The sequence below is a fragment of the Ranitomeya imitator genome, chromosome 4 (genome assembly GCF_032444005.1).
Source record: "Ranitomeya imitator isolate aRanImi1 chromosome 4, aRanImi1.pri, whole genome shotgun sequence".
NCBI classification, from domain to species: Eukaryota; Metazoa; Chordata; class Amphibia; order Anura; family Dendrobatidae; genus Ranitomeya; species Ranitomeya imitator.
In genome coordinates, this window is record NC_091285.1 from 328231578 (window position 1) to 328254999 (window position 23422).

Sequence of the window (23422 nt, forward strand, 5' to 3'; positions counted from 1 at the left end):
AGCAGGTAGGATTCCTTCAGATTGTAGCTGTATTTGAAAAGTGGCTTGGTTCAAGCCAGACATGTGTAATAAAACTACTTGCATCAAACGTGAGTGTGGAAGCGCTCATCTTCTGCAGCAGTGAGGTTATCTGCAAATGCCTATTCTGTATTCCATTATCATTACAGTAAAATGATCCATTTGAATCATGTACCGATATTTCAGAGATTAAGACAGAAACCTCGATGTAAAGTCTCACTTTAGAGGACAGGATGTGATCCTAGCCTTAAAACGAATGAAAAAGTAACCCATGTACCCCAAAATAGTATTAATAAAAAGGAAAAAAAAGTCCCCACTAAAGTCTGCAATCTCTCAAGTAAAAAATATGGAGTTTCCACTTTACTAATAACACAATAGCTCTGTAAAAGCAACATGGCCTCCCCCCATAAGAAACCCAGCCCTCCCCATTCTCACATTGTGCTTAAACCATAGTTAGCATATTTATGTTTGGCATTACTAAAGCAAGGAAAGCCCAATTAATTTGAAGGGTGCAAAGCTCCCAAAATTTTCACTTGGCAACTTCCACTATAGCCACAGATGAATTCCCATAGGGTTATAATTTCCAGAATGAGGGCACTTTAAGGGTGTTAACAGAAAGGCCTAGCTCTAGCCCCTTCTGCAGGAACTCCAGTATAGATGTTAAAGAAATGTCTGCCCCCCCTACCGCTCTGCCCCTGAAAAGGATAGGAACTCCACCTCCTCAGGCAAGGAATTCCAGATTCCCACTGCCCTAACAGAAAAGAATCCTCTTCTATGTTAGTGGAAAAACCTTCTCTCCTCCAGATGCAGAGAATACCCCCTTGTTACCTTCCTTGGTATAAAAAGATCCTCGGAGACATCTGTATTGCCCCCTTACAAACTTATACATGGTTATTAGCTTGCCCCTCAGTTGTCTTTTTTTCTAGACTAAATAATCAAAATATTGATCTCTCTGGGTATTGTAGTTTCCCCCCCCCCCCCATACTTTTAGTACTCGCTCTAGTTCCATTATATCCTTCCTGAGCACCGGTGCCCAAAACTGTACACAGTAGGGTACAACTTAATTTAGCAGAGAACCCTTTTTCCTTTAAAATTGTCCTCTCAGATTCTAGGCTGCTAAATGCAGCCCAGCCATCTCAGGATGTAGAAAAGGCCCCTGGGATAGAAGATCCTGGTCCTACTATGGATCGACCCACGGATCTGATACTGACATTGTCCTTAGTCAGAAAAACCAAGGCATCTTCGTCCAAAAGTCAGCTATCAGGATAATTCTGGCTCTGTCTTCCCTGATTTTTCTCAAAACTGACGGGATGAGGCACACCGGGGGAAAGGTGTAAAGTAGTCCAGAGGTCCATTCCATCCTGAAGGCATCCACCATGTGAAAGTTGTCTACTGGGTTCAGAGAACAGAATTTCAGGACCTTCTTGTTGTCCTTGGAGGCAAAAAGATCTATCTGGAGCAGACCCCACATGTCCACAATCTGATTGAACACTGTCCTTTTTAGGGACTATTCTCCCTGACTTAGCTGAGTGCAGCTTAGGAAGTCTGCCTTGTCATTTTCTGCCCCTTTGATAAGCAGGGCCGATATGAGGAGCTCCCAGTTGTTCGAGGAGAGTAACCTCTCCTCTTGCGACCAGGTCCCTTGTAGCCAGTGGTTGTCCAGGTGAGCTCCCCAACCCCCGGGACTGGCATCCGTCGTGACTACTCTGGATACGCCGTTCACCCACAGAACTCCCCTGGGTGTTGAGTCGATCCAAAGCCACCATTGGAGGGAATGGAGCACTGTCTCTGGAAGGATTAGCTTGTCTTCCAACCGCCCCTGCAAGATTGCTTCGTTCTCCAAGACGCACCACTTAAGATTTCATGTGTGGAATTGTGCCCATTTGACTGCTGGTATACGGGCGGTTAGAGAACCCAACAAGGACATCACTCTCCTGCGGGACATTCTTGGACTTGTTACGGTTGGTGAGATGAGGTTTTTGATGTTTCTTTCCTTCTCTGGAAGGCAGCATTCCTGTCTCACCGAATCACTAGACCCAGAAAGACTTGTGATGTTACCGGTTGTAGCCTGGATTTTTTCAGGTTCAGATGCCATCCCAGCGCCTCTGAGGCATCTCTGACCATATTGACCCGTTCCTGGCACTAGAGAAATGAATCCCCCACGATCAGAAAATAGTTCAGATATGGTATGACCAGTATGTTCTTTTCCTGGAGATGAGCTGTCACTTCCGAAATTAGCTTTGTAAATATCCAGGAGGATATCGCTAGCACAAAGGGGAGAGCCCTGTACGGGAAGTGCCTGATTTGTGACTGTATATGCACTGCTACCCTGAGAAACCTTTGATATTGTTTGTGAATAGGTACGATAATAGGCATCCTTGCGGACCAGGACTGCCATATAACAGCCTGAAAAGAGAACCTATACTGCTGTCCTCACCGACTCCATCTTGAATTAAGGGACTACTAAAAACTTGTTTAATGTCTTTAGGTTTAATGGTCCTTAACCCCTTAACGACTGCCGATGCGCCTTTTAACGGCGGCAGTTAAGGGTACTTAAACCACAGCGCCATTAATTAACGGCGCTGTGGAAAAAGTGAATAGCGCCCCCCAGAGTCGGATTTTCTCTGGGGTCTCGGTTGCCGGGGGTAGCCGAGACCCCCAGAGAACATGATTTGGGGGGTTTTTTACCGACCCCCGAGTTGCGATCGCCGGTAATTAACCGTTTACCGGCTATCGCAAAAAAAAAACAAAAAACGCAAATTTCCTTTTAATTTCTATGTGCTCCGATGTGATCGCACATCAGAGAACAGAGAAAAGGGGTCCCCGATAGCCCCCCGATACTCACCTGTCTCCTCCGGTGCTCCTCGTGGCTCCCGATGGGCACCGCCATCTTTTTCCGGCAAAAAATGGCGGGCGCATGCACAGTGCGCCCGCTGGCCGGCACCGGGAGGATCTTTGGGATCTCGGCTGCCGGGGGTAGCCAAGACTCCAAAGAACATGATCGGGGTCGGTTTTTACTGACCCCTGTTTTGCGATCGCCGGTAATTAACTGTTTACCGGCGGTCGCAAAAAAAAAAAAAAAGCGATGTGTAATTCTCTGTCCTCTGATGTGATCGCACATCAGAGGACAGAGAAATAGAGGGATTCGGGGACCCTATTATACTTACCAGTGTCCCTGGGTCCTCCTGCGTCCTCTCCTGCCCGCCGGCTTCTTCATAGGGAAAGAAAATGGCGGGCGCATGCGCAGTGCGCCCGCCATCTGTCGGCCGGCAGGAGAGAGTAGTTGGGGCTAAAATTAGGGCTAGGGCTAAATTTAGGATTAGGGTTGGGGCTAAAGTTAGGGTTAGTGTTGGGGCTAAATTTAGGGTTAGGCTTCTTTCACAGTTGCGTCGGTACGGAGCCGTCGCAATGCGTCGGCCCGACATACCGACCCACGTTGTGAAAATTGTGCACAACGTGGGCAGCGGATGCAGTTTTTCAACGCATCCGCTGCCCAGTCTATGTCCTGGGGAGGAGGGGGCGGAGTTACGGCCACGCATGCGCGGTCGGAAACGGCGGACGCGACGTGCAAAAAAAGTTACATTGAACGTTTTTCTGTGCCGACGGTCCGCCAAAACACAACTGATCCAGTGCACGACGGATGCGACGTGTGGCCATCCGTCGTGATCCGTCGGCAATACAAGTCTATGGGCAAAAACGAATCCTGTGGGCACATTTGCAGGATCTGTTTTTTGTCCAAAATGGCGGATTGCGACGGATGTCAAACGACGCAAGTGTGAAAGTAGCCTTAGAGCTAGGGCTAGGGTTGGGGCCAAAGTTAGGGTTAGAGTTGGGATTAGGGTTGAGGTTTGGATTAGGGTTGGTATTAGGGTTAGGGTTGGCATTAGGGTTACGCTTGGGATTAGGGTTAGGTTTGAGGTTAGGGTTGAGATTAGGATTAGGGGTGTGTTGGATTTAGGGTTTCGATTAGGGTTATGGTTAGGGTTGACATTAGGGTTGTTTTAGGGTTCGGGTTGTGATTAGGATTATGGATCGGGTTGGGATTAGGGGTGTGTTGGGGTTAAGGTTGGAGTTAGAATTGGGGGGGTTCCACTGTTTAGGTACATCAGGGGGTCTCCAAACACGACAGCCAATTTTGCGCTCAAAAAGTCAAATGGTGCTCCCTCCCTTCTGAGCTCTGCTGTGCGCCCAAACAGTGGGTTACCTGTTGTGAATTCTGTGGCTGAGTTCACTTCTGTGGTCACAAGTGGTATTGCAGTCTCTGGGCTTCCTCCCTCAGGTGTTTTGGTGAGCTCGTTGGCTGCCTTGCTATTTAGCTCCACCTGAGTCTGTCTTCCTTGCTCCTTGTCAATGTTCCAGTGTTGGATCTGAGCTACTGCATCTTTCCTTGGGCCTGCTGCTCTGCTAGATAAGTGCTTCTAGTTTGTTTTCTGTTTTTTTCTGTCCAGCTTGCTATTGTCTTTTGCTGGAAGCTCTGAGAAGCAGAGGGGTGCACCGCCGTGCTGTTAGTTCGGCACGGTGGGTCTTTTTGCCCCTTTGCGTTTTAGGGTTTTTTGTAGACTGCATAGTTCTCTTTGCTATCCTCGCTCTGTCTAGAATATCGGGCCTCACTTTGCTGAATCTATTTCATTCCTACGTTTGTCTTTTCATCTTGCTAACAGTCATTATATGTGGGGGGCTGCCTATTCCTTTGGGGTATTTCTCTGAGGTAAGTCAGGCTTGTATTTCTATCTTCAGGCTAGTCAGCTCCTCAGGCAGTGCCGAGTTGCATAGGTAGTTGTTAGGCGCAATCCACTGCTGCTTTATAGTTGTGTGAGGATAGATCAGGTACTGCAGTCTACAGAGATTCCACGTCTCAGAGCTCGTCCTATTGTTTTTGGTTATTGCCAGATCTCTGTATGTGCGCTGATTACTGCACGCTGTGTTGCCTGATTGCCAGCCATAACAGTACAAGGAGCCACACCAATGATTCCCAATAGAGGGAAAAAAGAAATCCTGACATCATTTTTTTTTCTTAGCTCTGTCTTCAGTCTTTTTTTTCCCCTAGACATTAGAGTGCTTCAGGACACAGCTGTGGACATGGATATTCAGGCTCTGTGCTCCTCAATGAATAATCTCGTTGTAAATGTACAAAAGATTCAAGATACTATTGATCAGAAATCGATGCTAGAACCAAGAATTCCGATTCCTGATTTGTTTTTTGGTGACAGAACTAAGTTCCTGAGCTTCAGAAATAATTGTAAGCTATTTTTGGCCTTGAAACCTCATTCTTCTGGTAATCCTATTCAACAGGTTTTGATTATTATTTCTTTTTTGCGCGGCGACCCACAGGACTGGGCGTTTTCTCTTGCACCAGGAGATTCTGCATTGAGTAATGTTGATGCATTTTTCCTGGCGCTCGGATTGCTTTACGATGAGCCTAATTCAGTCGATCAGGCTGAGAAAAATCTGCTGGCTTTATGCCAGGGTCAGGATGATGTAGAAGTATATTGTCAGAAATTTAGGAAATGGTCAGTACTCACTCTGTGGAATGAATCTGCACTAGCGGCTTTGTTCAGAAAGGGTCTCTCTGAAGCTCTTAAGGATGTAATGGTGGGATTTCCTATGCCTGCTGGTTTGAATGAGTCTATGTCCTTGGCCATTCAGATCGGTCGTCGCTTGCGCGAGCGTAAATCTGTGCACCATCTGGCGGTACTGCCTGAGAGTAAACCTGAGCCTATGCAGTGCGACAGGACTATGACTAAAGTAGAACGGCAAGAACACAGACGTCTGAACAGACTGTGTTTCTATTGTGGTGATTCTACTCATGCTATTTCTAATTGTCCTAAACGCACTAGGCGGTTCGATAGCTCTGCCGTTATTGGTACTGTACAGTCCAAATTCCTTTTGTCCATTACCTTAATGTGCTCTTTGTCATCGTATTCTGTCATGGCGTTTGTGGATTCAGGCGCTGCCCTGAATCTGATGGATTTGGATTATGCTAAACGTTGTGGATTTTTCTTGGAGCCTTTGCGGTGTCCTATTCCGTTGAGAGGAATTGATGCTACACCTTTGGCCAAGAATAAGCCTCAGTACTGGGCCCAGCTGACCATGTGCATGGCTCCTGCACATCAGGAAGTTATTCGCTTTCTGGTACTGCATAATTTGCATGATGTGGTCGTGTTGGGGTTGCCATGGCTACAAACCCATAATCCAGTATTGGATTGGAACTCTATGTCGGTAACCAGCTGGGGTTGTCAGGGAGTACATGGTGATGTTCCATTTTTGTCTATTTCGTCATCCATTCCTTCTGACATCCCAGAGTTCTTGTCGGACTTTCAGGATGTATTTGAAGAGTCCAAGTCTAATGCCCTACCTCCGCATAGGAATTGTGATTGTGCTATCGATTTGATTCCTGGTAGTAAATTCCCTAAGGGTCGTTTATTTAATTTGTCCGTACCTGAACACACCGCTATGCGCAGTTATGTGAAGGAGTCCCTGGAGAAGGGACATATTCGCCCATCGTCGTCACCATTGGGAGCAGGGTTCTTTTTTGTAGCCAAGAAGGATGGTTCGCTAAGACCGTGTATTGATTACCGCCTTCTTAATAAGATCACTGTTAAGTTTCAGTATCCCTTGCCATTGATTTCTGACTTGTTTGCTCGGATTAAGGGGGCTAGTTGGTTTACTAAGATTGATCTTCGTGGTGCGTATAATCTGGTGAGAATCAGGCAGGGAGATGAATGGAAAACGGCATTTAATACGCCCGAGGGTCATTTTGAGTATCTGGTGATGCCGTTCGGACTTGCCAATGCTCCATCTGTTTTTCAGTCTTTTATGCATGACATTTTCCGTGAGTATCTGGATAAATTCTTGATTGTTTACTTGGATGACATTTTGATCTTCTCAGATGATTGGGAGTCTCATGTGAAGCAAGTCAGAATGGTTTTCCAGGTACTGCGTGCTAATTCCTTGTTCGTGAAGGGATCAAAGTGTCTCTTCGGTGTGCAGAAAGTTTCATTTTTGGGGTTCATCTTTTCCCCTTCTACTATCGAGATGGATCCGGTTAAGGTTCAGGCCATCCAGGATTGGACTCAGCCGACATCTCTAAAAAGTCTGCAGAAATTCCTGGGCTTTGCTAATTTTTATCGTCGCTTCATCTGTAATTTTTCTAGCATTGCCAGACCATTGACCGATTTGACCAAGAAGGGTGCTGATTTGGTTAATTGGTCTTCTGCTGCCGTGGAAGCTTTTCAGGAGTTGAAGCGTCGTTTTTGCTGTGCCCCTGTGTTGTGTCAACCTGATGTTTCTCTTCCGTTCCAGGTCGAGGTTGATGCTTCTGAGATTGGTGCAGGGGCGGTATTGTCACAGAGAGGTTCTGGTTGCTCAGTGTTCAAACCATGTGCTTTCTTTTCCAGGAAATTTTCTGCTGCTGAGCGTAATTATGATGTGGGCAACCGAGAGTTGCTGGCCATGAAGTGGGCATTCGAGGAGTGGCGTCATTGGCTTGAGGGTGCTAAGCATCGCGTGGTGGTATTGACTGATCATAAGAACTTGACTTATCTCGAGTCTGCCAAGCGCTTGAATCCTAGACAGGCCCGTTGGTCGTTATTTTTTGCTCATTTTGATTTTGTGATTTCATACCTTCCGGGCTCTAAAAATGTGAAGGCGGATGCTCTGTCTAGGAGTTTTGTGCCCGACTCTCCGGGGTTATCTGAGACGGCGAGTATCCTCAAGGAAGGAGTCATTGTGTCTGCCATCTCCCCTGATTTGCGGAGAGTGTTGCAGAAATTTCAGGCTAATAAACCTGATCGTTGTCCGGCCGAGAAACTGTTCGTCCCTGATAGGTGGACTAGTAAAGTTATCTCTGAACTTCATTGTTCGGTGCTGGCCGGTCATCCAGGAATCTTTGGTACCAGGGAGTTGGTTGCTAGATCCTTCTGGTGGCCATCTCTGTCACGGGATGTGCGTGCTTTTGTGCAGTCCTGTGGAATTTGTGCTAGGGCTAAGCCCTGCTGTTCACGTGCCAGTGGGTTGCTTTTGCCCTTGCCGGTCCCGAAGAGGCCTTGGACACATATTTCGATGGATTTCATTTCTGACCTTCCCGTTTCTCAAAAAATGTCGGTCATTTGGGTGGTCTGTGATCGCTTTTCTAAAATGGTCCATCTGGTGCCCTTGGTTAAATTGCCTTCCTCCTCTGATTTGGTGCCTTTGTTCTTCCAGCATGTGGTTCGTTTACATGGCATTCCTGAGAATATTGTTTCTGACAGAGGTTCCCAGTTTGTCTTGAGGTTCTGGCGAGCCTTTTGTGGTAGGATGGGCATTGACCTATCTTTCTCCTCGGCCTTCCATCCTCAGACTAATGGCCAGACCGAACGAACCAATCAGACCTTGGAAACATATCTGAGATGTTTTGTTTCCGCTGACCAGGATGATTGGGTGTCATTTTTGCCGTTGGCTGAGTTCGCCCTTAATAATCGGGCCAGCTCGGCTACCTTGATCTCTCCATTTTTCTGCAATTCTGGGTTCCATCCTCGTTTCTCTTCAGGACAGGTTGAGTCTTCGGACTGTCCTGGTGTGGATTCTGTGGTGGACAGGTTGCAGCAGATCTGGACTCAGGTAGTGGACAATTTGACCTTGTCCCAGGAGAAGGCTCAGCTTTTCGCTAATCGCAGACGCCGTGTGGGACCCCGACTTCGTGTTGGGGATTTGGTTTGGTTATCTTCTCGTCATATTCCTATGAAGGTTTCCTCTCCTAAATTTAAACCTCGTTTTATTGGTCCGTATAGGATTTCTGAGATTCTCAATCCGGTGTCTTTTCGTCTGACCCTCCCAGACTCCTTTTCCATACATAATGTATTCCATAGGTCGTTGTTGAGGAGATACGTGGCACCTATGGTTCCATCTGTGGAGCCTCCTGCCCCTGTTTTGGTGGAGGGGGAATTGGAGTATATTGTGGAGAAGATTTTGGATTCTCGTGTCTCTAGACGGAAACTCCAGTATCTGGTCAAATGGAAGGGTTATGCTCAGGAAGATAATTCCTGGGTTTTTGCCTCTGATGTCCATGCCCCAGATCTTGTTCGTGCCTTTCATGTGGCTCATCCTGGTCGGCCTGGGGGTTCTGGTGAGGGTTCGGTGACCCCTCCTCAAGGGGGGGGTACTGTTGTGAATTCTGTGGCTGAGTTCACTTCTGTGGTCACAAGTGGTATTGCAGTCTCTGGGCTTCCTCCCTCAGGTGTTTTGGTGAGCTCGTTGGCTGCCTTGCTATTTAGCTCCACCTGAGTCTGTCTTCCTTGCTCCTTGTCAATGTTCCAGTGTTGGATCTGAGCTACTGCATCTTTCCTTGGGCCTGCTGCTCTGCTAGATAAGTGCTTCTAGTTTGTTTTCTGTTTTTTTCTGTCCAGCTTGCTATTGTCTTTTGCTGGAAGCTCTGAGAAGCAGAGGGGTGCACCGCCGTGCTGTTAGTTCGGCACGGTGGGTCTTTTTGCCCCTTTGCGTGGTTTTCGTTTTAGGGTTTTTTGTAGACTGCATAGTTCTCTTTGCTATCCTCGCTCTGTCTAGAATATCGGGCCTCACTTTGCTGAATCTATTTCATTCCTACGTTTGTCTTTTCATCTTGCTAACAGTCATTATATGTGGGGGGCTGCCTATTCCTTTGGGGTATTTCTCTGAGGTAAGTCAGGCTTGTATTTCTATCTTCAGGCTAGTCAGCTCCTCAGGCAGTGCCGAGTTGCATAGGTAGTTGTTAGGCGCAATCCACTGCTGCTTTATAGTTGTGTGAGGATAGATCAGGTACTGCAGTCTACAGAGATTCCACGTCTCAGAGCTCGTCCTATTGTTTTTGGTTATTGCCAGATCTCTGTATGTGCGCTGATTACTGCACGCTGTGTTGCCTGATTGCCAGCCATAACAGTTACCCCCACATATGGGGCATCAGCGTACTCGGCATAAATTGGACAACAACTTTTGGAGTCCAATTTCTCCTATTACCCTTGTGAAAATAAAAACTTGAGGGCTACAAAATCTTTTTTGTTGAAAATTTTTTTTTTATTTTCACGACTCTGCATTCTAAACTTCCATATCTCTCTCTTGAGGTGGAGTGTGGAATCCTTATTTTAGGCCTGAGCCTATGATGTGTAGGATCGAGGCACTGGAAGAAATTTTTTCCCAGGCCGGGAGGAAGAGACTCTCCTACCTGGGAAAACGAATGATTGGGGGGGGCTTTTTGGTCTCCCGGGAGGATTTTCTGAAGATTTCTGAAGAAGAAACCTCTACCTCCCCCCCTTTACGCCGCCTTTCCGGTTTGTCCAGGTCCCTGAGCGTTTGCGGGAATAGCGACCCTTTCGAAAGGACCGCTGAAAAAGGTGATGGAAAGGGTGCTTTAGGGAAATCTTTCTTCCTATCCCCTGCTTTCTCAAGAATCTTGTTGAGGGCTGCTGGTCGGAAATGGAATATCCCTTCACAGGGGAGAGAAGAAAGCTTTATCTTTGCCTGCATGTCCCCTGGCCAACATTTTAGCCAGACCGCCCTGAGCCCTGCATTGGACAGCGTGGCCGATCTGACCGCCAATCTCGCACAGTCTGCCGAGGCATCTGCTAAGAATCCTGCTGCTTCTTTGACAATTGGAATCGACAGCAGGATGTTCTCCCTCGGTACTTGCTGCTCTAACAGGTCCTCCAAGTTGTCCAGCCAGACCTTCAAGGATCTCGTGGTGCTGCCACTTTCCCCGGAAGCTGTCAATCACGGCACGTCATCTAGATGCGACTTCCGGTATGCACATTTCCGGTCCATGCCCTGCTGTTCAGGCCTGGCCAGTCTCCAGATGTTCCCCCTTAGAGGCAACCTAGTGGCCCAATTAAGACGCTCCAATCCTGCAGTTGCTGACAGGTGAGGAGTTTCTCCGGACTGGCTTCTCTTTCCCTGGCACGCCAAGTAGTCTGGGAGAAGCGTGGCTGGAGGCACCACAGCGCTAGTGCCCAGCACACATCTGCTCATGAGGGCACCCTCCGGGACCTCCGTGGTGCTATCGGCACCTGCCGGCTTCCACAGCAGACCCATGTCTGAAAAACCCCGATCGCCCCAGGCATCCTCTTCATATATTCACGCAAAGCACCGATGAGCTCCCGGGCAGTGTGGCTAAAAGGCGTCACTCACGCTCGCTCAGGGAGGGCACCCCACGTCCCAGACATCCTCTTCTTATGCTTTACCGACGATTTCTTTAACTGTGGGTTTCCAACCAAGGAGAGAAAATCAACTGATGTGGAAAAAGAGCCGCCCTTTTTATCTTGAAGGTTTCTTGTCTTTGAAGGGTAGATCCCCGTTCTCGTGGTGCCTTCATGGGTGACTGAAAACAGTAGTTTCTGACCACATATTAGCATTGACATACTCAGGAGAAATTGTGTAACCAATTATGTGGTCTGTTATCTCCTATTAGCCATTTTGAAAATTAAAGTCTTGAGAGTAAAGCAAAATTTTTGTGGAAAACATGCAATTTTTCATTTCCAAAGCCCAATGTTATACGACTCCATGAATTACCTGTGAGTTCAAAATGTACTAAATGAATTCGAGAAGTATAGTTACCAAAAAGGGCCCTTTGTGGGGTGAGGGGGGTTCTGTTGTATTTGTACCTCATAGGCTCTGTAAATACAACACTTCAAGCCCTGCAGTGTGTATCAACAGTAGCTTCTTCTAGGGTCATAACATGTCAAGTGAACCAATGATTTTTACTTACCTCTATATTTTTAATTCTTTTGAGATTTTGTTATTTGGTAATAGTGTCAGAGAATGCAAAATGTGAAGAAAAAAAATTCTAGATTTTTTTTTATTATTGATTTTCTTGATTTTCAAAGTTCGGAAAAAGTGCGAATTTCGGAGTTGCCTGTCTTTTTATATTTCTCCCCATAACTCAGGCTAGAAAAATAGATAAACAAAATAAACACCATTCTACTCAGAACTTTACAGTCTTTCACCAGATATGTCACAAGAGTATCTTTGATAATATTTTACCCATGCGAACGTAAACGCAAAACTTTAAAACGCATTTCCGAAAAAAAACGTTTAAATTTACAAATTTCAAAAACTGCACATGTGTCTGCTATGCTCCTAGCCACATTTGTATCAAAATACAAGCTGGGATCATGATGGGATCATATTTTAAAAAATAAAAATATTAGTGTCAGTTCGAAAATCTTGATTTCAGATCTGTTCAGCCTGTGGTCTAATAGTGTGGGGTCTATATTTACCAACTAATCTATGATTTTTAGATATTACTGTATTTTATTATGTTACAGCTTAGAAGCAGGAGAGGACAGAGGAGAAAGCTCAACCTGAGAATGAGCAGGGGTAGACAGTGAATGCAGAGCGGATAACAGGCCAGCAGCTCGAGCCACCAGAGGCCATATTCAGACTAAGTCTTAACACCCATGCAACTTCTCAAATGGAGGGAGAAAAATATTCTCCACATTCAGTTCATGTATTGTACAAACCAGGACTACGAAGAAGAGGAGAGTTTGTGAAAACATCGGTTACAGGAAGCAGAACCCATCAAATGTACTCAGCACTACCAGACTGTCATTCCATGCGGTGAAACATTAAGAAAAACAAGGATTTTGTCATTCAGCAAAGACAGTGAAGTCCTTGAAGTGGTAGAAGGCGGCACAGGATTGGCAATGGATGACATAACTGGTGATGTGACCTGTGAATGATTGGCGCTGGTGGCGGCTACTGTACTCTCCAAAGATTGTGAAAATGAAGACTTAGAATTGACTTTTTTTCACCTTATGGTCCAGCGCCATCCTTTGTGTATCCAAGAAAACCAGACATTTTGAACAAAAATCAGATATTAACTCAGGTGGAGCCAAACACCATGACAGACCGTACATACTCTGACACAAAAGGAAATGGCCATTGCTAGTAAGCGCTTATGGAAAAGATTACATTTCACCCAAACTGATGATAAAAGGCCAGTTTAAAAACGTACTATTAATTGTTTGGTTAATATTTTATAGAACGAGGATTTAACTACTGGACTACTCTTCTTAAACACTTCATAAATGACATGTTTAGTGATATGATAGAAAAAACATTGTTACATGTATAAATAGGTGGTAAAATATTGGTTCTTTTAATCTGGTTTTTAACATATAATTAGGAAGAGACTATTTAGAAAATCACACTTGAGGATATGATCACCTTTTTTCTTTTGTTCTTTTCAATGCATTCAGGTTGAAAATGCTGAACAAGTTGTGTTATGATGATTAAAGATGTATTTATTCTGGCACTTCGGTATTTGTTTTTTTGTGTTTCTTTATTGTTACATATAAATGTTGAATTCAATAAGTTGTAATTTGAAAAGAAAAAGGAAGAAACTCACACAAACATAAAATCAGATGATTCAAGGCTTAAAAACAATTTGATAGGTCCCAAGTTGAATCCCTGTACAAATACAGTTAGGGCCAGAAATATTTGGACAGTGACACAATTTTCGCGAGTTGGGCTCTGCATGCCACCACATTGGATTTGAAATGAAACCTCTACAACAGAATTCAAGTGCAGATTGTAACGTTTAATTTGAAGGGTTGAACAAAAATATCTGATAGAAAATGTAGGAATTGTACACATTTCTTTACAAACACTCCACATTTTAGGAGGTCAAAAGTAATTGGACAAATAAACATAACCCAAACAAAATATTTTTATTTTCAATATTTTGTTGCAAATCCTTTGGAGGCAATCACTGCCTTAAGTCTGGAACCCATGGACATCACCAAACGCTGGGTTTCTTCCTTAATGCTTTGCCAGGCCTTTACAGCCGCAGCCTTCAGGTCTTGCTTGTTTGTGGGTCTTTCCGTCTTAAGTCTGGATTTGAGCAAGTGAAATGCATGCTCAATTGGGTTTAGATCTGGAGATTGACTTGGCCATTGCAGAATGTTCCACTTTTTGGCACTCATGAACTCCTGGGTAGCTTTGGATGTATGCTTGGGTTCATTGTCCATCTGTACTATGAAGCGCCGTCCAATCAACTTTGCAGCATTTGGCTGAATCTGGGCTGAAAGTATATCCCGGTACACTTCAGAATTCATCCGGCTACTCTTGTCTGCTCTTATGTCATCAATAAACACAAGTGACCCAGTGCCATTGAAAGCCATGCATGCCCATGCCATCACGTTGCCTCCACCATGTTTTACAGAGGATGTGGTGTGCCTTGGATCATGTGCCGTTCCCTTTCTTCTCCAAACTTTTTTCTTCCCATCATTCTGGTACAGGTTGATCTTTGTCTCATCTGTCCATAGAATACTTTTCCAGAACTGAGCTGGCTTCTTGAGGTGTTTTTCTGCAAATTTAACTCTGGCCTGTCTATTTTTGGTATTGATGAATGGTTTGCATCTAGATGTGAACCCTTTGTATTTACTGTCATGGAGTCTTCTCTTTACTGTTGACTTAGAAACAGATACACCTACTTCACTGAGAGTGTTCTGGACTTCAGTTGATGTTGTGAACGGGTTCTTCTTCATCAAATTAAGTATGCGGCGATCATCCACCACTGTTGTCATCCGTGGACGCCCAGGCCTTTTTGAGTTCCCAAGCTCACCAGTCAATTCCTTTTTTCTCAGAATGTACCCAACTGTTGATTTTGCTACTCCAAGCATGTCTGCTATCTCTCTGATGGATTTTTTCTTTTTTTTTTCAGCCTCAGGATGTTCTGCTTCACCTCAATTGAGAGTTCCTTTGACCGCATGTTGTCTGCTCACAGCAACAGCTTCCAAATGCAAAACCACACACTTGGAATCCACCCCTGACCTTTTAACTACTTCATTGATTACAGGTTAACGAGGGAGACGCCTTCAGAGTTAATTGCAGCCCTTAGAGTCCATTGTCCAATTACTTTTGGTCCCTTGAAAAAGAGGACGCTATGCATTACAGAGCTATGATTCCTAAACCCTTTCTCCGATTTGGATGTGGAAACTATCATATTGCAGCTGGGAGTGTGCACTTTCAGCCCATATTATATATATAATTGTATTTCTGAACATGTTTTTGTAAACAGCTAAAATAACAAAACTTGTGTCACTGTCCAAATATTTCTGGCCCTAACTGTATAAACAAGAACACAAGTAACACACATGCATGTTTTCACAAACTTAAAACATACTTTTTTTTCACAATTGCACATCAAAATTTTGAATTTGATTTATCCAAAACAAAATATAAAGAAACAGTCTTGTGACATATCAAATGAAATCCGGTACCGTTCTGAGAAAAAATGATGCCTCTCCCTCCTCTTTATCTTAATTCTAGCCCGAGATATGATAAAAAATGTAAAGCCATACCAGGCCAAAATTTGCGCTTTTTCAAAAATTTAGAAGTCTGTAAAAAATTAACTAATGAAGAAAAAAAATCAAAACTTTTAATTTGTAATTACCTAAAGTTGTACTTCATAAAAATAAAAAATCTAAAGACGTCAGGTAAAAAAAAATATTCATATTTAGATCACTTGATATGGAATGACCCCTAGGGTTTCGGCATACACTGTAGAAAATAAACCCCTTATTTTGTTGCTCCATTTCTCCAATGTCCTGTCAGGTGCCCAGTAATTTGCAACCACATATGGTCTATGGTCTATTAATACATTTAGGAGAAAGTGCACAAAAAATTGTGAGGTCCATGTTCTCCTGCTACACTTGTGAAAATAAAAAACTTGGGGCTAAAGAAACATTTTAGTAAAAAGAAAAAATAAGTTTTTAATTTATTTCCACTTTACATTCTTTTTTGTGAATCACTTTAAAGAGAACCTTTCAGCAGGATTTACTACTATAAAGTAAAGGTATGGCCATAATGGCACTATTACACTGATTAAGTTGATAGGTTTGTTAAAGCAATCTGGTCAGTGGTTCTTTTTTAATCATGGTTTTAAATTTTCTTCTGATGACGTCTTCTGCGCATTGGGGTGAGCCTGGGAGGCTTGGGTCGTCTTCTGTTTCTACAGGTCACTAATTATTCAGTGACCTGCCTCGGTTTTGAAGCTTCTCACCACAGCCACCATCATTGGTGGGCGAGGTGTGCAGTGTGGAATTCCCCTGGTCTTCAATAAAATTCTGCCAGAGTTCATGCATGCGCAGTGGTGTGGAGTGGAGTTATATTGATAACAAGTTCAAACAGGTGCCTTTACTACAAGTAATGAATGGAGAACAGAGGAGCCTCTTAAAGAAGAAGTTACAGGTCTGTGAGCCAGAAATCTTGAATGTTTTTAGGTGACCAAATACTTATTTTCCACCATAATTTGCAAAATAAATCTCACCAAATCAGACAAGGTGATTTTCTGGATTTGTTTTCTCATTTTGATTCTCATAGTTGTGGTCTACCTTTGATGTCAATTACAGGCCTCTCATCTTTTTAAGTGGGAGAACTTGGACAATTGGTGGCTGACGAAATACTTTTTTTCCCCACTATACCTATGATCTCGAAGAGAGAAAATAGCTTGGTTGTGTTACCTTGTTGGCAGAGTGCAAGTAGTGAATTTCTCAGGACCTTGAGTAAGCAGGGTGAGCACGTGTACTAATACAATACCAGTGCAGGCGTCTCCTGGTAAAACAGCAAGTGGTGGCAGTTTGAAGTGTGGCATGGACGTGGGGACCATCTGTAGAGTGGGTTTAGCTCATTGTTGGCCTACTGTGAAAACAGAGTTGGAAATGAAGTATACCTTTATAGTCGCATATGAGGCACGAGTGTCATGATTGAGTGGTTTTCGTGACATGTTGTAACGACCTGTTTAATAAAGCGACCATGTTTAAACCACATGGTAAATAAAGCATAAGAAAAAACAAGAAAATAAAAAATACGACAGCATAATTTCTTTTTATCCACCCCAAAATAAAATAATAATAATAATTTTTATTTATATAGCGCCAACATATTCCGCAGCGCTTTACAAATTATAGAGGGGACTTGTACAGACAATAGACATTACAGCATAACAGAAATACAGTTCAAAACAGATACCAGGAGGAGTGAGGGCCCTGCTCGCAAGCTTACAAACTATGGGGAAAAGGGGAGACACGAGAGGTGGATGGTAACAATTGCTTTAGTTATTCGGACCAGCTATAGTGTAAGGCTCAGGTGTTCGTGTAAAGCTGCATGAACCAGTTAACTGCCTAAGTATGTAGCAGTACAGACACAAAGGGCTAATACTGCATAAAGTGTATGAGAACATGATGCGAGGAACCTTTTTTTTTTTATTATAAATAGGCCACACAGGGATCGTTCGGTTAATGCATTGAGGCGGTAGGCCAGTCTGAACAAATGAGTTTTTAGGGCACGCTTAAAACTGTGGGGATTGGGGATTAATCGTATTAACCTAGGTAGTGCATTCCAAAGAATCGGCGCAGCACGTGTAAAGTCTTGGAGACGGGAGTGGGAGGTTCTGATTATTGAGGATGCTAACCTGAGGTCATTAGCGGAGCGGAGGGCACGGGTAGGGTGGTAGACTGATACCAGGGAGGAGATGTAGGGTGGTGCTGAGCCATGGAGTGCTTTGTGGATGAGGGTAGTAGTTTTGTACTGGATTCTGGAGTGGATGGGTAGCCAGTGTAATGACTGGCACAGGGTAGAGGCATCGGTGTAACGGTTGGTGAGGAATATGATCCTGGCTGCAGCATTCAGGACAGATTGGAGCGGGGAGAGTTTTGCAAGAGGGAGGCCGATTAGTAGAGAGTTACAATAGTCCAGACGAGAATGAATAAGTGAAACAGTCAGAGTTTTTGCAGAGTCGAAAGTAAGAAAAGGGCGAATTCTAGAAATGTTTTTGAGATGCAGGTAAGAAGAGCGAGCCAGTGATCGAATGTGGGGGGTGAATGAAAGGTCAGAATCAAGGATGACCCCAAGGCAGCGGGCATGTTGCTTTGGAGTAATGGTGGAACCGCACACGGAGATGGCAATGTCAGGCAAAGGTAGGTTAGTAGAGGGAGAGAACACGAGGAGTTCAGTTTTTGACAGGTTTAGTTTCAGATAGAGGGAGGACATGATGTTAGAGACAGCGGTAAGACAATCACTGGTGTTTTCTAAAAAGGTCGGTGTGATATCAGGAGCAGAAGTGTATAATTGGGTGTCGTCAGCATAGAGATGGTACTGGAAACAAAATCTACTGATTGTTTGTCCAATAGGGGCAGTATACAACGAGAAGAGTAGGGGGCCTAGGACTGATCCTTGAGGAACCCCAACAGTAAGGGGAAGGTGAGAGGAGGAGGAACCAGCAAAACATACAGTGAAGGATCGGTCAGAGAGATAGGAGGAGAACCAGGAGAGAACGGTGTCCTTGAGGCCGATGGAGCGGAGCATAGTGAGGAGGAGCTGATGATCCACAGTGTCGAATGCTGCAGAGAGATCCAAGAGAATTAGCATGGAGTAGTGACCATTAGATTTAGCTGTTAGTAGGTCATTAGAGACTTTAGTGAGGGCAGTTTCAGTAGAGTGTAAAGAGCGGAAGCCAGATTGAAGAGGGTCGAGAAGAGAGTTATCTGAGAGATAGCGGGTAAGACGGGAGTGGACCAGGCGTTCGAGGAGTTTAGAGATGAAGGGAAGATTAGAGACAGGTCTATAATTAGCGGCACAGTTTTGATCGAGGGATGGTTTTTTAAGTAATGGATGTATGATGGCATGCTTAAAAGACATTCTATACACCAAAATTATTATATTAAGAATATAACTGATCATACAAAAAGTCCTAATCCAGATTAATTGGCAGAAAAAGAAAAAAAAAAGTTTTATCCTGCCCTCAATGCATTTGCAGTGTTATGCCGATGCCGCTGCCGCTGCCGGTTTTCTCCGCCCACTCATACTCACCTGTCTTCGGCGTTCCTGCATGCCTCCTCTCCTGCGGCATCTTCCTCTCTGCGCTTGCTCCCGGCCTCTGATGCTCGTCGGGCGTGCGCACGCCAGATTCAGCAATGCTCGCGCGCACTTCTGATCTTCCTGTCGGGCGCTCCTTCTCGTCCTCTCTATCTTTCTGGAGGACTGTTACCTGGAAGTGTTCCTCGCGCCGGTATGTATGCAGCTTCCTGCCGCCCCTCTGTGTCTGATGATCGTTTGTTTTTAGCAAGTGCTCTTGGCCTCTCTCCTGTGCTTAATGCTCCTTGACTCTCTGGTTCTCTTCTTGCCTCTTCTAGCACAGTTCCTGTGTCTCTGCTGCCCTGCTCGCCGTACTCCAGTATTCCTGTCGTCCCTGTCTCGCATGACCTGTACCACCGTTAAAAGGCTTGGGATTCCGGTCAGATCCTTGGAGGTTCCTAGGCAAATAGCTTCTGTCGATGGTCAGCCTTTGCAGGAGTCCGTTACTTTAGTCACCGAGGAGGTCGAGATTCAAATTGGAGCTCTTCATCATGAGAAGTTGGCTTTTTATGTTCTGCCGTCTTTATCCCATCCGTTTCTTTTCGGACTTCCCTGGTTAAGAAATCATGAACCTACCTTAGACAGGCGAAACTGGAGACGTTTTAAGCTGGGGACAGTCTTGTCTGAATAGACGCCTACTTCCTGTCAAGCCTACTTGTTCCTCTCCATCTGTTCCTGAACTAGCAAATCTGCCCTCGGTTTAGTATTCATTTTCGGACGTCTTCAACAAAAAAGAAGCAGAGGTTCTACCACCGCATCGTCCTTACGATTGTCCGATTGATCTTGTTCCTGGCTCTACTCCTCCCAGAGGTCGTATATATCCTCCGTCTCCCTCCGAGACTCAAGCCATGTCTGAATATGTCCAAGAGAATTTGGCCAGAGGCTTTATTCGGAAATCTTCATCACCTGCGGGGGCTGGGGTTTTTTTTGTTAAGAAGGATGGTTCCCTTTGACCCTGCATAGATTATCGTGGCCTCAATAACATCATGATCAAAAATAACTATCCTCTTCCTCTCATTCCGGAACTCTTCGATCGTCTACGAGGAGCACGCATATTCGCTAAACTGGATCTCAGAGGAGCTTTATATTTTGATCCGGATTCGTTCGGGAGACGATTGGAAGACTGCGTTTAACACCCGTGACGGCCATTGAGTATTTGGTGATGCCCTTTGGCTTATGTAATGCTCCTGCAGTCTTTCAAGAGTTGGTGAATGACATTTTTCGGGACCTACTTTACACCTGCGTTGTGGTATATTTGGACGATATCCTTGTGTTTTCACCGGATCTACTTTCTCATCGAAGAGATGTCCGTCAAGTTCTTCTTCGTTTGAGAGAATCGGTTGTATGCAAAACTTGAAAAATGTGTCTTTGAACAGTCGTCTCTGCCGTTCTTGAGTTTCATCACCTCCGATTCTGGTCTTTGTATGGATCCGGGTAAAGTTTCTGCCGTACTCAATTGGCCTCATCCACTCGGAGTGAAGGCAATCCAGCGTTTTCTAGGATTCACAAATTATTATAGGCAGTTTATTCCTCACTTTTCCTCCTTGTCGGCTCCCATCTCTTCTCTGACAAAAAAAAAGGTGTCAACCCTCATCATTGGCCAGCAGAGGCCGAAGAGGCTTTCCTGTCCCTCAAAGAAGCTTTTGCCTCGGCTCCTGTACTCCATAGCCCTGAAGCAAATAAGCCCTTCTTCCTGGAGGTTGATGCCTCCGCTATCGCAGCTGGAGCTGTGCTTTCTCAGAGGTCCTCTTCTGGTCGCCTTGTGCTTTGTGGCTTCTTCTCCAAGATCTTCTCGTCTTCTAAAAGAAATTATTCCATTGGTGACGGAGAACTTTTGGCCATCAAATTGGCACTGGAGGAATCTGCTGGAGGGAGCTTTACATCCCTTTGTAATTTTGATACAGATCATAAGAATTTGGCGTACATTCGTTCTGCGCACCGACTGAACCCCCGACAAGTCAGGTGGGCTTTATTCTTCGCCCGATTTTACTTTGAACTCTCCTTTCTGCCTGGCGAAAAAAAACTTCAAGGCTGACGCCTTGTCCAGATCCTTCTCGCCGGTGGATGCTGAGGAGACCACGGACATCATTGACCCAACCAGAGTCATCACGATTGCTCCTGTCTCGCTGACCTCTTTACCTCCGGGTAAGACCTTTGTTTCTGAGAAGGACAAGAGACGTGTTTTACTTTGGGGACATGCCTCCAAACTGGCGGGCCATATCGGCTTCAAGAAAACCTTCAATCTCATATCCCGCTACTACTGGTGGCCGACTCTTTTGAAGGATGTCCGAAGTTTTGTCGAGTCATGTCCATCCTGTGCTAAGAACAAGGTTCCTAGGTGGTTGCCTTCAGGTCTTCTGCATCCTTTTTCTGTGCCTACTGCTCCGTGGCAACATATTGCAGTAGATTTTATTACTGATCTGCCTCGTTCTTCTGGTTGCACCGTCATCCTCGTGGTAGTAGACAGTTTCTCTAAAATGGCTCATTTCATTCCTCTCTTTTAGATTTGCCTTCGGCTCCTGTGTTGGCGAAGATTTTTGTTCAACATTTTTTTCGCATTCATGGTCTACCACAGCATATCGTTTCTGATCGAGGAGTCCAATTCACCGCTCGATTCTGGAGATCTCTCTGTAAGTCGATGAACATCTCGCTTGACTTTTCTTCGGCCTATCATCCTCAATCCAACGGCCAAGTGGAGCGTACTAATCAAATTCTGGTGACTTATCTCCGGCATTTCTCCAACGCTCATCAAAATGATTGGTCCGACTTACTACCATGGGCCGAATTTTCTTATAATAATCATATCAGTGAAGCCTCTACCAAGTCTTCATTTTTTGTCGTTTATCGACAACATCCTGGGCTTCCTCTACCGGTTCCTCCTGTCTCTTCTGTGCCAGCGGCAGATCTTCTGTCTAGGGAATTCTCCAGGGTCTGGCAGGAGACCAAGTCTGCTCTCTAACTAGCTCAGCTTAGGATGAAGAGACATGCAGCTAAAAGGCGTCTCTATTCTCCTGTATTCCATCCTGGAGATATGGTCTAGCTTTCATCTAAATTTATTCGCCTTAAAATTCCTTCGCACAAACTGGGTCCTCGCTACATTGGTCCTTTCGAGGTCTTGGCACGTATTATCAATGTTTCTTACAAACTTAAGTTACCTGCCTCTCTTCGTATTCCCAACTCTTTTCATGTTTCTCTCCTTAAACCTGTAGTTTTCAATCAGTTTCATGCCTCGACATTGTCTTCACCGTCCCGTTTCTGCAGATATCTTTGAGATAAAGGATATTTTGGCCATGAAAAGGCATCGGGGTAGAACTTTGTTCTTGGTAGACTGGAAGGGTTTTGGGCCTGAGGAGAGGTTCTGGGAGCCTCGGGAAAACATTCAGGCTCCTCAAATTTTAGCTAGGTTTCTTTCCAGCCTTAAGGGTAAGGAGGACGTAAGGACGGGGGTACTGTTATGCCGTTGCCGCACACTCTTACTCACCTGTCTTCGGCGTTCCGGCACGCCTCATCTCCTGCGGCGTCTTCCTCTCTGCGCTCGCTCCCGGCCTCTGATGCTCGTCGGGCGTGCGCGCACACCAGATTCAGCACTGCGTGCGTGCACTTCTGATCTTCCTGTCGGGCGCTCTTTCTCGTCTTCTCTATCTTCCAGGAGGACTGTTACCCGGAAGTGTTCCTCGCGCCGGTTTGTATACTGCTTCCTGCCGTCCCTCTATGCCTGATGATCGTTTGTGTTTAGCAAGTGCTCTTGGCCTCTCCCCTGTGCTTAATGCTCTTTGATTCTGGCTCTCTTCTTGCCTCTTCCAGCACCGTTCCTGTGTCTCTGCTGCCCTGCTCTCCTCTCGCCTGACCTGTACCACCGTAGGCCTCCGGCCGTCCCTGTCTTGCCAGTCCTGCATCACCGCAGTCCTGCTCCTTTATAGTCCTGAGTCCCTGCTACTCTCTCGCCGTTCCTAGTTCCTGCGTTTCTGTGTATCTGCTGCTCCAGTCTCTTCAGTCGGTATCATTGCAGTCCTCCCATCAGTCCTGTGTCTCTCGGGCTCCCGTTAGTCTGGTGCCTCTTTTGTTTGTTCCGTCTTGCTTCCCCAGCTTCCGTGGTGACAGTCCCTCACAGGCCTGCCCCTAACTCTCCCTGCATAGGGGGCGGTCCACCTGGTCAGCTCGTCCGTGAGGGGATCGTCGTCACGAACCAGTGAGTCCACTTTCCGTTTTTTCCCTTGTGAGTCCTCACATGCAGTCTTACATATGTCAAGCTTACAAGCTTATCCTATCCTATGCTGGATAGGTCATCAATGTTTGATCAGTGGGGGTGCGACAAGTGAAATCCCCGCTGATCAGCTGTTCTTGGTTGCGGAGGCAACCAGAAGTGCTCGTTACGGAGCTGCTCCATGTACTAATAGTGGCCGCAACAGAGTAGTGCTCATCCACCACTATCCGTAGACCAAGCAGATCCATAGCCGAGCACTCAACGCCAGCACCAAGGATAGCCTATAGACTGGGTGCCAGGTGTCGTACTCCCACCAATTAGACATTGATGACCTATCCT

At 45.4% G+C, this 23422-nt stretch overlaps 1 protein-coding gene across 2 annotated transcripts in view; it reads right to left on the reverse strand.

Annotated features, from left to right (window-relative positions):
• Positions 1-23422, reverse strand: part of ZNF800 (zinc finger protein 800) — a 103757-nt gene that overhangs the window by 42907 nt on the left and 37428 nt on the right. The gene's annotated exons all lie outside the window — the stretch shown is intronic.